Below are 16,531 nucleotides of genomic sequence, written 5' to 3' on the forward strand. Positions count from 1 at the left end.
CTGGGGATCAAGGTTGCATGTGCCCTGACCAGGAATCCAGCCAGTGACCACTTAGTGCATGGTACAAGGTTCAACTAACTGAGCCACAGAGGCAGGCCCAAGAGTTAGATATTTTATAAAGAAGGTTTATTTAGATAATTATTTTAAATATACTATTATTATTTTTGTTAATCACACCTATAACACAATACTTTTCAATGATCAAACAGCATATGCAGGCATATAAAGAATCCTACTAAATAGGTTGAGAAGCAAAGTGAAATTGTGTTAGGATGTGATCAGGAATCCATAACAGAGAAACTTCTTGGCTTGAAAGGTAATTTTTGCATCAGACTTTAGGCTTTTATTTGAAAGCAGTGCTTCATAAAGAAAAGTGTAGCACTTTTAGATAAATGTCCTTATTTAAAATAAAACTGAGTGCCAATACCCTTATTTTAAAAAACTATGAAACACCTCTCTTGACCCTCATTCAATGTTAAATGGGTCATTAATATATGTCATGCACTGTTTGAGGTGTTATCAATGCTTTAAAATACCCACAAAAATCATTGAAAACATAGGTATATATGTCCTCAATAATATTTTGCTATAATGGTGGAAGATCAACAATAAATAAGTAATCCTAATATATAAAAAGCCAGGGGCCATCACGGCTGAAACATCCAGATGGACAACTGAACAACAGGCTGTGTGGGGTGACAAGGCCATCAGGGGCATTAGTGAGGGACAAGAAAATGACTGAACAGCAGGCTGCGTGGGGCGACCAGGCTGGCAGGGGGGGCAGTTGGGGGTGACCAGGCCGGCAGGGGGGAGCATTTAGGGGTGATCAGGCCAGCAGGCAGAGGTGGTTAAGGGTGATCAGACTGGCAGGGGGGCAGTTAGGGGTGATCAGGAAGGCAGGCAGGTAAGCAGTTAGGAGCCAGTGTCGGACATCCCCCAAGGGATCCTGGATTGGAGAGGGTGCAGGCTGGGCTGAGGGGACTCCCCTGTGCACAAATTTCATGCACCAGGCCTCTAGTAATTATATAATATTCCAGGTTGGGTTAAGTGTTATGAAAAAAATAAAAGTAGTGGGCAATAATTAAAGGAAAAATAAGAGGTGTCATTTTATATGACTGTCAAGGAAGGCTCTCAGATAAAGTGACTAGATATGAACAGAAATATAAATAGATTTATGGAATGAGCCACCTGAATACTTGGGAGAAGAGTGTTTCAGGATGGGTAAGTATAAAGATTTTGAGGTGGATATATGCTATCTGTGTTAGAGAGACATTAAGGAAGTTACTGTGGTTGGGGCAAAATCAGAAAGGAAAATAGTGATGAGAGATAATATCAGAAAAATAGAGGGATAACAGACCCAATAGGGCTTCTCATGGAAAATTGTTTGGATTTGACCCTTGGTGAAGCTGGAAGTCAACAAAAGTAGACCAGAAGTGACCTGAGGATTGCTGGCTATTTTGTTGAGAATAGACTCTAAGGGAGATAAAGATCAAACAAACAAACTAGAAACCATGAAAGTTGATTGCAAAGTTGTAGAAAATAGTTCAGGCAGGATAGTATGATGACTTACACCCAGGGAGTGTAGATGGAAGCAGCGACCAGTTTCTGTTTATATTTTGAAAGAATCAAAATAATGTCTAATCATTTGGATGTGGGTGTGAAGCAAGGTAATCAAAGATGATTCCCAGGTATAACGTTTACTTGTGGGGGAATAAATGAGTAAAAATATCTACTGGTCCGAGTGATGAAGATAATGGCCTTGAGACTGTAATATACAGATTCCATAAGTTGGAGAGGACTGTCACATCAAACAATTTATGTCTTTTGTCAACAAGGAAGACTTAGGAAAACTACTGGTGAGCCTAATTTATTAATGCAATTATGTGATTCCATAATTCAGAAAGCACTAAAGATTAAGCAAACAGCACTAAAGGTTAAGAAGTTTCGGTGAGTAGAATCATATTTGGGTAGGCCTTGTTAGGATCATAAAGATGCAGGGATCACATCTGGGCAGGTTTTAAAGAAAAGCCCCAGCATGTAACAGTCTTAAAGTCCTTATTTATAAAATCAAAGGTGTCTGTGACTTCACTTTTCGGGCTCACAGACCTATTTCCTCTTCCCTTGACCTTGGGTCTTGAGGAAAGGCTCTATGGGTTACCACCGTTCCAATTTCCATTCAATGGGTCCTACTCCTTATCACAATGTTAAAGACACATCACGGGCACTCATAAAATGTTGGCTAAATTAAAATAAAACTTTTGCTCTTGTAAGAATTTTGATATCAGAAAAAAAATTGTTATAATGCAATGGAAAAATGTCTTTGAATAAGCAATATTATTGAAATTTTTCTTCATCTAGTATCTCTTTCTCTCTCTCTCTTTTTTTGTCTGACATTCTTCACCACACAGTTTCCTCATTGATTTTTAAGATAAAAATCACTTTTTAACCCATTATTTTATAATAGTCTAGTTATGCAATTTACCAATTGAGAGAGTGATTTTTTTGGAGAAAGCAGACTGTTGGAATCCTTGCTCTGCCCTGGTAAGAACATGGGCAAGTAGCTGAATCTGAGTTACTATTGGTTCCTACACAAATATAAAGAGCATAGTAAGACTTATTTTACAAGGTTTTGGTATTGAAATAAGAACTTAGAATTATCTAACACATAAAAATAAAAAAAAAATAAATGAGTTGTCTTCTTAGGGTATAATTTATGTGTAATTTTGTAGCTCTGTGGTCACTTTAAACAGTATTAATTCTAGAGTATCACATAGTGAGAAGTAGGTCAAGAAAGAGAGCACTGAATTTCCTGCTTTCCTCGCCATTTTTTGAGTTGTATCTAAGTGCAGGCCACTACATAATAGGGCATATTCCAAAAGAAGCTGTACTATCAAGTTATAGAACATTCCCCATTATAAAAAAATGCCTAAATATCTCTATTCAAGACATTTCTTTTGGGGATATAAAGCACTGTAAGTTCAGCAGAGGTATTGATTTTGTTAAAAGGAGGAAAAACAATCTGCTGCAGGGAAATCTTACTGAGTGTTTCTATATATAAACAGCTTCATCATTAGAGATTCATTTTTATTCATATAATTAGACACAGTATATAAGAAAAGTGGAAACGTTGGAGGGGAGAAAATAATTTGACTACGAAATAATGACACATTGTGCAAACAAGCAACATGTGCCTTTAGCACAGGCATATAATGCATGTGTCCTTGGGACATTCCATATCTCAGCACAGGTAGTTGCTCAGGTTAGTAGCCAGAATATCATTGCAATACAACCCTGACAGATATTGCTAAGCAATTGTCACACTGAGCCAAGCAAGGACAATGTTCAAAGATGTAAATGTCCAATTGTTTGCACAGACATGGAAAAAATAAGAAACAGCCCAGGACAAATATACAACTTCATTAAAATTTTATTTAACTTACTTAAACAAGATTTCCTGACACTTCTGAAAAAACTAGAAGTAAAGTTCATATTGAAAAGAAGATGAGCTAAGTAAAAGGCTTCAAAATCAAGGTTCAAGATTGAGTAGTAACTGGTAAAAACTTGTAGCAAAGTTTTCTAAGGTCAAGGAATGCTTTTTTTATGCTAATACTAGTTTGTCCAAGAATAAACTTTGCATATGCAGAAATGCAAAGCTAAAACTTGATAACTTAGTCAGCTCAGATTGATACAGCAAAACACCATGAACTGTGTGGTTTAATCAACAGACACATTTCTCACAGTTCTGGAGGCTGAAAAGTCCAAGATAACGATAACTAAACTGATTTGTGTGCTGGTCAGAACTTTCTTCCTGTATTGCAGATGTCTGCCTTCTTGTATCCTCATATGATGGAGAGAAAGAGAGAGAGCAAATTCTCAGGTCTCTTCTTATTAAGGCACTAATTTCATCATGAGGACCCCATCCCCAAGACTTCATCTAAACCCAATTATTTCCCAAAGGTTCACGTTTTAATACCATTACATCAGGGGTTAGGACTTGAATGTGTGAATTTGGTGGACACAAACATCCAGTCCATAATACTTGGTAATTGTTATACACATTAAGTATTAATAAAATACAAGTTCATCATAGGGACCCTAGCTTGAATTTGGATACAATAAACATAGAAAAGAAATAGTATGTAGTTGTTAATTATTCTTTAAAATTATATGGCACACTCAACAACAAAATAAAAATCCAATTGACAGCAATACATTACAGAGTTTATATACAGCAATTGGAAAAGCATATAGGGTGAACCTACAACACAATTCTAAAATTATAAATACAATTAAGGTAAAATAAATATTAATTATCACTATCCTTCTGAATTTCTCAACTACCTTAAGCAACTGAAATAATCTTTCAAATTATGCATCTATAAAGGTGGAAGACTTAGCATATAAGCCATGGTCAGGATTTTTCCCTGGGCACAAGTTCTTGTAAAACAACAATCCAGAAATATTGTTTCCAGAGAGTTACACACAACAAAGGAGGGAGAAACACTCTAGCTCATTTATACTAAAGAAAGGCCAGGATGAGTAATATTCAAAGGGAAACCACACTATAGTAACCTTTTCACTTTTATTTGTTTTCTTATTTACATGTTTTAAAACATTTTTCATCGGGTGGTTTTGTGCATTCTTCATAATTCAGTTCAAATATCACTCCCAATGAAATCTCCCCTTCATCTCAGAGGCAGAAAAGGTTTAGACTGGTCTGCTCTTACATGTTATATTTAATAAACACTTTGTTATATTTAATAATTTCTCTTACTCACTACTAGACTGAGTCCTCTGAAGGCAGTATATCTTACTTAACTTTATTCTTGTTGTGTACATTTCCAACACTGTTTCTAGTGCAGAGTACACCCCAAATGAGTCATTGTTGAATAATTAAGGGAATGAATAAATGTATAAACACAAAGGCATTTTGATTCAAAGGACTTTTACCATTTATGCTAACATAACTTAGCTTTTGAAGTATAAAAAATAATAAATCTCAAGATGATGATTTTCATTTGCAATTGAGGGTGGATATTATTAAAAATAAATGTTTGAAAGTCCTACTGCTAATTTTTTGAGATAAATTTAATTATAAGCAAATGGTAACTTAACTGGAATATGAATTGTGAAAATCTTATGTGATCAAATTTGCTAGCTATATTTAGATGTTGCTGAATACAAAACTGTTATTAGTACTGAATATCAACAAAATCCTATAAAATTAAAAAAGTAGTCCTTCCGAAAGTCAAAACATACATTAAAAATATTTGCCAAAGTAAAACAAATATAAAATTGGCAATGAAGAGTTTGATAGTGAAGTCAGCATGAGCTTATACTGGTAGGATAGAATGTAATGAGCAGTTGATACAGGTTTTATAAAGAATCAAAGCTTATGTTGATTATGAGAATGAAGGCTTAGTACATCCAGTATTGAACATTTTTCTGCAGCTTTCTTCAACAGATATTAAGCTTGTAAAGAGCAAATGCTTTTAGGAACCAACTCTTTAAGAGAAGTAATAATAGCATTTGGAAAAATTATTAAAATACAAAAGGATCAAAAGTCTTTAAAGAACTAATCTATGTGTTGATCTTGCATTCGCTTTGTACAACTAAATTGAGTCCATAGTATTAAACAGAAACTGTGGAACTGTAATTACACAACTAACTAGCCACCTGCAGTTCAGATAGTGTCAAGTGAATTGGGTCAGTCTGGAATGAAGTCAAATGCATAAATGAGGAATAAAACCTTTCCATGGCCCTGCAATTGGGCTGCTAATGTGACTATGAACTAGCTGACACCCTGAAGAGCAACATCTTCAGGGTTTCACACATTTGCTCTTATGTTATGATTGCCAATGTCTTTAAAAACATACATGATGAGAACGCTTAATCTAACAGAAAAACACTCAAGCTTTGAAAGTCAAATAGATACTTTTTTCTTTTTTTGTATATTCACAATAATGATTAGAAATCACACTTTCCAAGTATTTGCCCATAAGATATAATGAACACAATTACAAACACATGTATCATAGTATAATTCAAGCATGTCAAACTCAAAGGCTAAAATGGGCCAAATAAACAAGGTTTTAAGTTTATGTGGGCCACAAAAATCAAAACAAAAGCTTCAATTTTCATAGAAACATAGGTTTATTTTGAAAAGTATAGTATAAGAACAAGAGCAATGATAGAATTAATGTTTTCTTCCTGACACTTGGCAACTCTTCTCTGCTACTGTCTTTCCTATTTCAGGGGAAATCTTGTTCACAGTGATTACTTTCAAAACTGACCCAAGGTGAAAGTCAGTAATTCTGGATCTGACAGGAGACTTATTTCCTTTCATAATTGTAAATAACTGCTCACATTGTTATTATATTGGCTGGTCCGCAAAAATATTCGTTATGGGCTGCATGCAGCCTGCGGGTCACGAGTTTGACATGCTTGGTATAATTTCTAATATATCCTATATAATAAAACCCTAATATGCAAATTGGCTGAACTGTGGAACGACCGTCAGAATGACTGGTCACTGTGATGCACACTGCCCGCCGAGAGGAAGGCAACCTGTGGTGGCAATTAGGGGGCAGGGCCGGCCAGCGGGTGGCGACAGGTCACCAGCCAAGGCAGGTGCCAACGGGGGCCCCCCAATCACCCTGACTACTGGTCACTCCACAGATCGGCCCTGATTGCTGGCCAGGCCTAGGGACCCTACCCTATATATTGGGAACAGTCTCTTAGATTTAAAAATTAAAACCTGGCAAGGCTACTCTAACACTGAAAAAAGGATGATGCAACAATGACTTGCATGGACTCTGGCTTGCACATTTTATGGTCAGCCCGGATTCTGACACTTAAAACTATGTGACAAAGCCAATTACTTAACTTCTCTCTGCTTCAGTTTTTCCACCCATAAGATGGGAAAATGGTACTACTGCCTAAGAAGGATCATGTTATGTACTACTTTTTATAATCAGGGGAAAAAAATGTAGCTGCTGATACAACAGCAAGATGCCTTTCACCTGTATGAAAAGTATGGTTCCTGGTGCATGCAGCATCCCGGATTGTGAGAGGGATGTCCAACTGCTGGTTTAGGCCCATAAACCGGCAGTATGGCATCCTCTGAGGGAACCCCCCCCCCCCCATGCATGAATTTTGTGCAATGGGCCTCTAATTTTCTTATATGTTTTATTTGCTCTCTACAATAGCAGCTGAGGAAACTTAGACTCTGACAACTTGTTTTTTCCCCAAAATCCTTTAGCTCATAAATGATGGAAGCAGGACTTAAACATTCTGACTTCAAATTCTTGAATAACATTGCTACTAACTTTGTGCCTATTATATTATACATTGGTTCCACTGATATCCAGCAATATTTCCTAGAAAGTAGAATTATGAGCCATTAGATATTGTATTAGGAGTGAGAGATAAGAAATGACCAGAAATGTTTCATAGTACAAACCTAATATTAGTTTCAAATATTTTCTCCTTAATAAGTATAAGAAACTGAAGTTAGAACAATTATTTATTTAATAAGGGGGATTCTTAAAGGAAAAGAGTAAATAGGCCAATAACCAATTACAATTTAGCAGTCAACACTTCAGGTAATTCAGAAATCACTGTCTAAAACTTTACATTGTCTATTGACTTATGTAGACATTACTTTCAGGTATCTAGGCTTACATTGACAGCCATAATAAAAATGTATAGTTTGCTAGCTCTTCTTCTATAGATGTAAATTAAAAAATAGGTGTCACTTTCCGGGCAGACAAAATATAGTCCCCTGACCAAATCCAATAATGTATTCAAATAAAGTGTTTGTTTGTTTTTCTGATAGTTTTTACCTCAAGAATATAGTATCTTGTGATAATAGCCAAACACAGAGATTATAAGACATCCCATGGACTCAGATAGACTTCTTACACTATTATGCAGTATACCAAGCAAGAGCTTATTTATGGTTTAACTCAGATATGAAAAATGAGTTTTATTCGGTATCAAATATTGTGGTTAACACCAAAAATGAGCTTATCTAAAGTGGCTTGGGAAATTTCTATACTCATGATTCAGAATTGTAGCTCACTGCTCCTTGAAATGCAAAGGGTACTTTTAGTTAATGAATGGAGCTCACATGCTTAGGAAAGCCATTCTGTAGTTTGTGGGGGGTTCATGTTTTTAGAGGACATCCATCTAGTCCTGCTGTTGCAATTTAATTAGATTCTATCTTAACTAAAATCTTAGTTTTGCTATTGCTCTAGTTTTTTTGAAACTTGAAAATTAATTTTAATATGCTGCAAGATATTTAAGGTTGATACAGTATTTGCCTCAGACATATGAATTAATTTTATACACAATAGGTTAAAGTTTAAGAGGATCTCAGAATCTGCACAATTGTACAGGTTGAGTGAGAGGGCATTTTGTTCCATTTGAGTAAATGGTTGAACATAAGAGAAATCTCCTCCAGGAACATCAGTCTACCAGAGGCCACAGTTATGTTTCTTAATTATAAACATTTTACAGTGAATATTATCTCAGATTTTCCTAAACTCAGAAATTAATTTGAATAATAAACAAATGCAAAATGCTTTGCAGGAGACAATATAAATGCATGTCCCTGGGGAAGTCTTTGATCTTCTTTTCTAGGGGCTGTCAAGTTCCTTAAGAGAATATTTTATGATAGAACAAAAATCCTTTTTGTGGGGCTTTGTGTGCTAAAGGTTAGATAGATGTACCTGATAACGAGATCTACATAATAAAAGGCAGGAATGTTGAGAAAAATAAAGACCAAGACCTTTGGGTGGATGAGACCTTTGAGAGGAAATCTTGCAATATGCTAGAGCAGATTTAGAAGGGAAGATCCATGACAAAGACGTGTCAGAAAGAATGGTGGTTTATTTATTTGTCTACTAGTGGCCCGGTGCACAGATTCATGCACATTGAAAGGAAACTAATTAGAAGAAATATTTTAATATTGATATTCACCCTTTCTCTATAATAGAAGTGTCAGAGATCAAAGAAAATTAGTGAAATGTATATGAAAATAATATATAAGTTTATTAATAAATAAATAATAACATGATATAATAACAACAAAGACATGATATAAAAACAACAACAACATTGATAAAAACAATGACTGATAAATTGATTAAACTTATTCTTATATCTCCCTGTATACCACATTAAGAGTAAAAATACTTTCAGAGTGCTTGACTAATTTCCCTTGTGATGAAATATTTACAAGTTTAACTTTAACATCACACCCTCTTTGAACTCGAGAGAAAGCAACATGTAACTGACCATGTCTGAAAACAGGTTGAGGTAGAAATATTCCTACTCTGTCTAGAGTTTGTCCTTGTGATTTATATATAGATAGCTATTAACCTTTTGCACTCGGATGTCGAGTGTGACTCGACACCCTTAGCATCGGTAGCAGCTCTTTTTATACTCTTTGAATGTATCAATAATTTGAAATATAAAAAAATCCAAATAAATAAGTTTGTATGAAAAGAAACTCCAGTTTTTTTATTCTACTGCCACGCTTTGTAAAATCTGGGGTATTTAAAAAATTAAATCCCGAATAGAATAAAGGAATCGAGAAAAAAGCAAGCGAGTGCAAAGGGTTAAATTATTTTTCATTCAATTGTGGGCTTTTTGGTGCTTATTAGGGTTTTTAAAAATCCATAGCAAACTTGGCTTCCATATTTTGATATTAAAGAGGTTTGTGACTTGAGAAAGTAATCACTTGTTGACTTGTGGTTTCCTTATTTCTAATGTAGTTTAGATAACATTATGAGTAATGCCAGATATTTATACTTTTCAATTAATCTATATTTTTATGTATCAATATCTAAACATTAACCTTTTGCACTCAGATGTCGAGTGTGACTCGACACGGTTAGCATCGGTAGCAGCTCGATGAAAAAAGCAAGCGAGTGCAAAGGGTTAATTTAGATATAGGTATAGATATGCCATGCGCCAAAGACAACAGTAGATATTTTGCATTTTAATTTTATTGTTACAATAATTCTATGAGGCAGAAAATATTATTATTATTAAGATTCAGAGAAATTATTAAAATTCAGACTACATTATAGTCTCCTCATTCTGGCCTAAACCATGAACATTATTTTAATTATTTTAAATATTTTATTAACCATTCTCAATGGGTTTCCAAGTTAAAATGTAACAAAATGATTTGTTAGCCATCTTCAATGTGATCTCATGTTTGTAATCCAACAAAAATGTTTTTATGCTTTCTTGGGCAAGTACTTTCTCAGAATATGGATGATCTGCACCTGAATTATGCTCTTGGTCTGTTGTATTGGAATGACATTACAGATACTCAAATACATTGGGATACCAACTTCATTTTCTTCCATAACTTCCTTAAATGGCTTGATGCCCTTCATTTCTGTCTATTTTTCACTCTTTTTATTGATCTTTATTTAGTCAGTACTTAGTATGCTAGGTTCTAGGACTTAAAAAAATGAAAAAAAAATTTCTATCCTCAGCCATCAAAATATGTAAAAGCTAGTTAGGTGGGAGAAGAGATAAATACAAAACAAGAAGTAAGTTTTATAAAATAACATAATGAAATATTTTTTACACAATTTAGTTTTGTGCATGTATCAAAATTTTATAACAATCTAGTTGCAGAAAAAAAAAAGACTGTCAACAGATCAGTTTAAGATTAGATTTCTTTTCATGTGTGTGAAATACTCTAGGAAAATGGGTGGTTAGATAACCATTGTACTACATAGAAGAAAAAATAATTATTAAGAATTATTATGCCTTCAAGACTGGTTACAGGTAATTAGGCCCCTCCCAAGATTAACAGTCTGCTAAGGGAATGGATAGCTGAGTTCTCAAAAGTGGTCTTATTCTCATTAAAATTTATTTGAAAATTAATTAAGCCTTTTATCAGGATGTTAATTTTTTTCCCCAAAAAGGATTTGTAAGTTACAAAGTGAACAAAGTTTCTCTTCTAGTCCAGACTTGGGTCAATTTTTCTCTTTCTACGTGCATGTGACAAGTAGAATTGAAGGTCTGAATAAGAAATTACTAAATGCCTATTATGAGGAAAGAGAAGAGGGTCAATAAATCTCAGTCAAAAATTACTACTTAGATAAAAGGGTTTATCAGCAGTGGAGAAGGGATAACTACCAAAATTTGAATCCTTGATCAACTGCAACAAATAAATGGGGCCAGTAGTTTACTGCTCAAAATAATCTACAATGGCTTGACTGAGCACTATGAAATGGGATACTGAGAATTGAAAATGGATCCTATAGAAATCCAACTTTGATGTAGGGTGTCTTAAAGATTGAACCCACTCAGACACAAATGAGCAGCTCTTCCTATTTGGACATGATTAAGGACTTGGACAGAAAATTAGGACCAACATCCTTTCTTTCTCCCTCCCTCCCTCCCTCCCTCCCTCCCTCCCCCCCCCCTCTCTCTCTTTCTTTCTTTCTTTCACCACTAAAATGGAAATGGAAATTACATGGCTGAATCAAGTGATCATATCAATGATCCAGGGCTAGAAAGGGTGATTTCCTAAAATATGAAGTTAAGTATCACTTAATGAAAGAATGAAAACTAAAATAAAAAAATAGAACATTGGGGAAGAGAGCTGTAGTGTAAATGTTTAGTGAATTCTAACTCCTGTTTTTAAAAAAATGTTGAAAGCAGACATGTATATATATATATATTTCTAGTTACAATTGCACAGACACAGACTAAGACTTTTAAAAAATATCTTAGCCTTTGTAACTTTTTATGTTTGTTATTTTTGTTATTATCTGGTTGCTTTTTGGTTTTGATTGACAGTAAAAACTTTGACTGACAGCATTAACTAGAGATAATAGTACAGAAAGTTCAAATGTTACTCAATACTTGTCTTTCAGGCAGTAGCTAATTTAATCCTCCAAACTACCTATTAAGTAAATACTAGTACTATTCCTAGAAGAAATCCATGTAGTTAAAGAAAGTTAAATAACTTGCTCAAAGTCACAGAGAATGGATGACCTTGATGCAAATAGAGGTCTTTTATTTTTACTTCAAAGTCTAAGCTATAGTGTAAGCTGTTAGCACTAAGCCTGTGCAGTCCTTGAATCTTGAGCTTGAATCCTATCTCTGCCACTGTTTATTTCATAATTATAGATAGATTATTTAGCCTCTCTGAGCTACACTTCTGTTGCCAGTGGAAATAGTATTCTTCCAGCGTCAGGAGAAAAGCCTTTTGGGGATTCAAGCAAAGGAGGATGTGAGCAATTGTAGCAAGATTTATTGGAGTGAAAATAAAAAACAGTCCCTAGGTGTCTGATGTCTCATACAAGAAAAGGTGGCCCAGCTCCATCTCAATGTAGAAGTCCCGCCTTTGGGACCTCAGACCTGCACCTGAGCCTGTGTAGGCCCAAGAGGGCCAAGACCCAGAGATGCAAAACTTTTCTGTGTCACGTTTCCCACAGCTGCTACAGAGAGGGTACAGGAATGAGGGAGCCCTGGCCCTTTGCTAAGCTTTGATTATATCTCCTTGGGTTTGGGAAGAGATAAGCTTTCTTTCAAACTAACCAATCTTCTTCCTAATTCTTCCCGGGCTTGTACTGGGTCCTCTCCCTAGCCAATCCCTTTCCTGGATCTTCCGGAGTTCCATGCCCTTATCCCATCTGACTTTCCCCCACATTTTCACAGGCTAGACTCCTCCCCGCTTTGAGTTGGGCTCCTACTGTGCATAACTCAAAGTTTTGCCTCCTCCTTTGGCTTCTACTGCACATGCCTCACAGAGGAATTGCACCTTTACGGATCCCCTCCCCCCCCCCCCCCCCCCCCCCCCCAGTCTGTGGGAAGGGGCTGAGGAGATGGAAAGGCCCATCCTTCCTTCTTACTGAGGGGGGAGGAGGGGTCAGAGGGTAGTCTAAAATAATGGTTTAAGTAATTGATTATTGGCCACTCCCACTTACTGTATAGTATTTTATTATATGCCAAAGAACAATCCCCTTTGGCAGAGGATGCAGCTGTCCCCTGGAGTGTGTGAAGCTATAGCTTTTAGACTTAATCAGGCTTAGCCAGTGTAGCTGTTTTATTTTGTAAATACCTAACTAGCTGCCTACTGTAACACTTGCTTTCATGAAATATACCCAGTTTGAGACCTCTTTTATTCAAGAACCTGATCTGTCCAGGACATCTAGTGTTATTCCTTTCTTTCTCTTCCTAAAAAAATTATCATTGGGATGAGCAAGAAAGAAGAGAGCTAAGGAGACAGCTTTCCTCTACTTTGAAGCCAGGTTTATGGGTGAGACCTCCAATGGATAGAAAGTGCGTAGACTCATTAGGAGAAGGGCGAGTCAGCTGATAAAATGCAGGAGCTGGAAAAGCTCCTCTGAGACTAAACAGTAAACAGCAGATGAGGTCCCTGCCATTGTGTATGATCTTATGACTCTGTTCTCTGTCTTCAGTAGCGCTGTGCTACTTCTTGGAGCAATGTGTAGCAAGCAACTCAGAAGCTGTTGAGAGGGCTATTGTGAGGACGGCAGTATAAACCAGCGAAAGGAGTTTTAGGGGGTGAAATAGGCAGGTTTAGGGAGTTTTAGAAATAAAGAGGGTCCATGGGGGAGGAAGGCGTGGAGCCCATGCATGGTGACTTAGAGCTGCCGGAAGGCATACGTTCACAGAGAACAGAAGGTGCCACAGGATACGGGGAGAGAAAGACATCCATTCACAGAAGTTAGGGAAAAGCCACAGGGTGTGGGGAGAGAGAGGAAACAAACTTTCACGGGGGATAGAGAAATGCTGACAAATGGGAGAAAGAGGGAAACAGATTTTCACAGGAGATAGAGAATTCTACCACTGAAGGGGGAGAAATAATGGGGGGGGGGGGATGTGGGGTTTGAGCTTTGAAACTGCTAGAGTGACCAATCAGAAGGGATTATCAAGAGACAAGTACCTGGAGCCTTTATAAACCTTAGGAAAAAGGAGCTTAGTGAGCTACCCCCTTTGGGACCCCCTTCCTATCACCTTTTATCAGGGAGTAGGTGGTAGGTGCTCATTTAATATTTATTCCAATGGATTCAAAATAATGTTGTAAATGTCACTCACTCTAAGTGAGATAATTGACTAGATGATCAGAAGCACCAGAAAGTTCTTTTGCATATAATAAAATACTATATAAGTGGGAGTGGCCATTAATCAATTACTTAAACCATTATTTTAGACTACTAAGCATAGAGTACTGAGGGTTCAAAGGTTAATAAAGTCTTAGTTCTAAAATATGCAAGTTTTATGGAAAAGAAATTGTCCAAATAATGTTGTCTTAGAAATGGACAATCATCAAAAAAGAAATTGACTTAGGAATAGCACATGAGACTCTGGTGTCCTTTCAGCTGAGCTTGGGATGTTGTTTACCAGTCCCTCTGGGGATTATCCGATTCTGGAAGGCTGTGTCTTTTCTATTGACTAGGCTGACTTACAACTCTATAGGGATGGAAGTTACGTTGTAGAAAACGGAAGAATACAATGTAATGTTTCTTGTCCATAGAAATGCAAATGAATTTGGTCCAGTAGAGCATAAAAATCTCTATAAGACATTTTCATTTGAACCAGTTTTAACATCTTTCTGGTTTCTTCACCATTAATGAGCCTAATAAAATCTCTGCTAAGTGTTCATTTTATGTTTGCTGAGAGCCATGATTTTATCATTTTGAAAATTATACTTTCACAGAAGGTAAATACTGAATGCCTCTTAGGTATCCAGCAATGCCATTAATGCTAACTTACTGAAAACAACTTCTACAGGCTGGTAGACTTCCATGTACGACCTCTGTATACTGACGTTAAAGAAAAAATTATCCAGTGGCACTTGCTAAAGAATGGTGATGCAGACTCTTCATTCAGGACCATCATAGTAAGTATAGGGACCACTGCATTTTCATGATGGGAGGAGAGGCTGAGCTTACCTTCAAACACAACCAGGAAAAGTGGAATTTATAAACAAGAAGCAGGGTGGGAATCAAGAGGTAGAAAATTGCCAAGAGAAACATGAAGGATTAGGGGGGATTCTGGTTAACCTGACTGACAAGATTCTTCTTGAAGGCAGACTTGAGTGATCAGACATCAAATGGGAGCTGGTGAAGGATGCGGAACTCGATAATCAGATATCATGAGTAATCAGATATTGAGAATATTGATTTAGCAGCATTCTTGCTAAAATTGGACAATTTAGAGACAAACACAGAAACCCAAAGTTGGGGGACTAGCTGAGAAGATAGATCAGAAGAGCCTGAATAGACTTTGGTCAAAAAGAAAATATTTTCATTGATAAGAGCTCTGAGGTTTCAAGAGGAAAAGATACATTAACAAATATTTGTGAAACAAACTGATAAGATTTCTACAAAGGTTGCACCAACTAGTGAGTACCTGGTAGAGATGAATTGGAATTTTTAGCTTAATTAAAAAAAAAAACTAATCCTATATAATAAAGAGGTAATATGCAAATTGACCCTCACGCCCTCGCACAAGATGGCTGCCCCCATATGTGGCTGTCACAAGATGGCAAGCAGGGGAGGGCAGTTAAGGGTGACCAGGCCTGCAGAGGAGGGCAGTTGGGGGTGACCAGGCCTGCAGAGGATGGCAGTTAGGGCTGACTGGGCTGGCAGGGGAAGGCAGTTGGGGGTGACCAGGACTGCAGGGAAGGGCAGTTGGGGGCACGTGGGCTGGTAGAGAAGGGCAGTTAGGGGAGACCAGGCCAGCAGGGGAGGGCAGTTGGGGGCAACCAGGCCTGCAGGGGAGGGCAGTTGGGGGTGAACAGGCCAGCAGGGGAGGGCAGTTGGGGGCAACCAGGCTGGCAGGGGAAGGCAGTTGGGGGCAACCGGGCCGGCAGGAGAGGGCAGTTAGGGGCGACCGGGTCAGCAGGGGAGGGCAGTTGGGGGTGATCGGGCTGACAGGGAACCAGTTAGGCGTCAATCAGGCTGGGAGGGGAGTGGTTAGGGGGTGATCAAGTTGGCAGGTAGGCGAGTGGTTGGGAGCCAGCAGTTCCGGATTGTGAGAGGGATGTCCGACTGCCGGTTAAACCCCTGAGGGGTCCCAGATTGGAGAGGGTGCAGGCTCAGCTGAGGGACACCCCCCTCTGTGCACGAATGTTATGCACCAGGCCTCTAGTGTGTGTGTGTGTGTGTGTGTGTGTGTGTGTGTGTGTGTGTGTGTGTGTATGACCAAGAGAAACATGAGGGATAAGTGGGGGGAAAATATATATAAATAAATATACTGTTAATCTCTTTGAGGTAAAACATTATATTTTATAAAATATACTTTTTCATTGAAATATCCAATTAATAACAATGTAAATCAACCACATAAAAGCACACTTACCTATTTGTTTCAAAAGCAGCAATATTAGGAAAACAAAATGAAAGATTAAAAAACTGAAAATGGAGTATCTTACAATTTTGACACATTTGTCAAAAATATAAAGAACCCCATTTTTCCTCTGTAGCAGGAAATCACACACTATTTCTCTCCAGTTTTTGTACCT

This window comes from Eptesicus fuscus, chromosome 9 (assembly GCF_027574615.1).
Source record: "Eptesicus fuscus isolate TK198812 chromosome 9, DD_ASM_mEF_20220401, whole genome shotgun sequence".
Taxonomy (NCBI): Eukaryota; Metazoa; Chordata; class Mammalia; order Chiroptera; family Vespertilionidae; genus Eptesicus; species Eptesicus fuscus.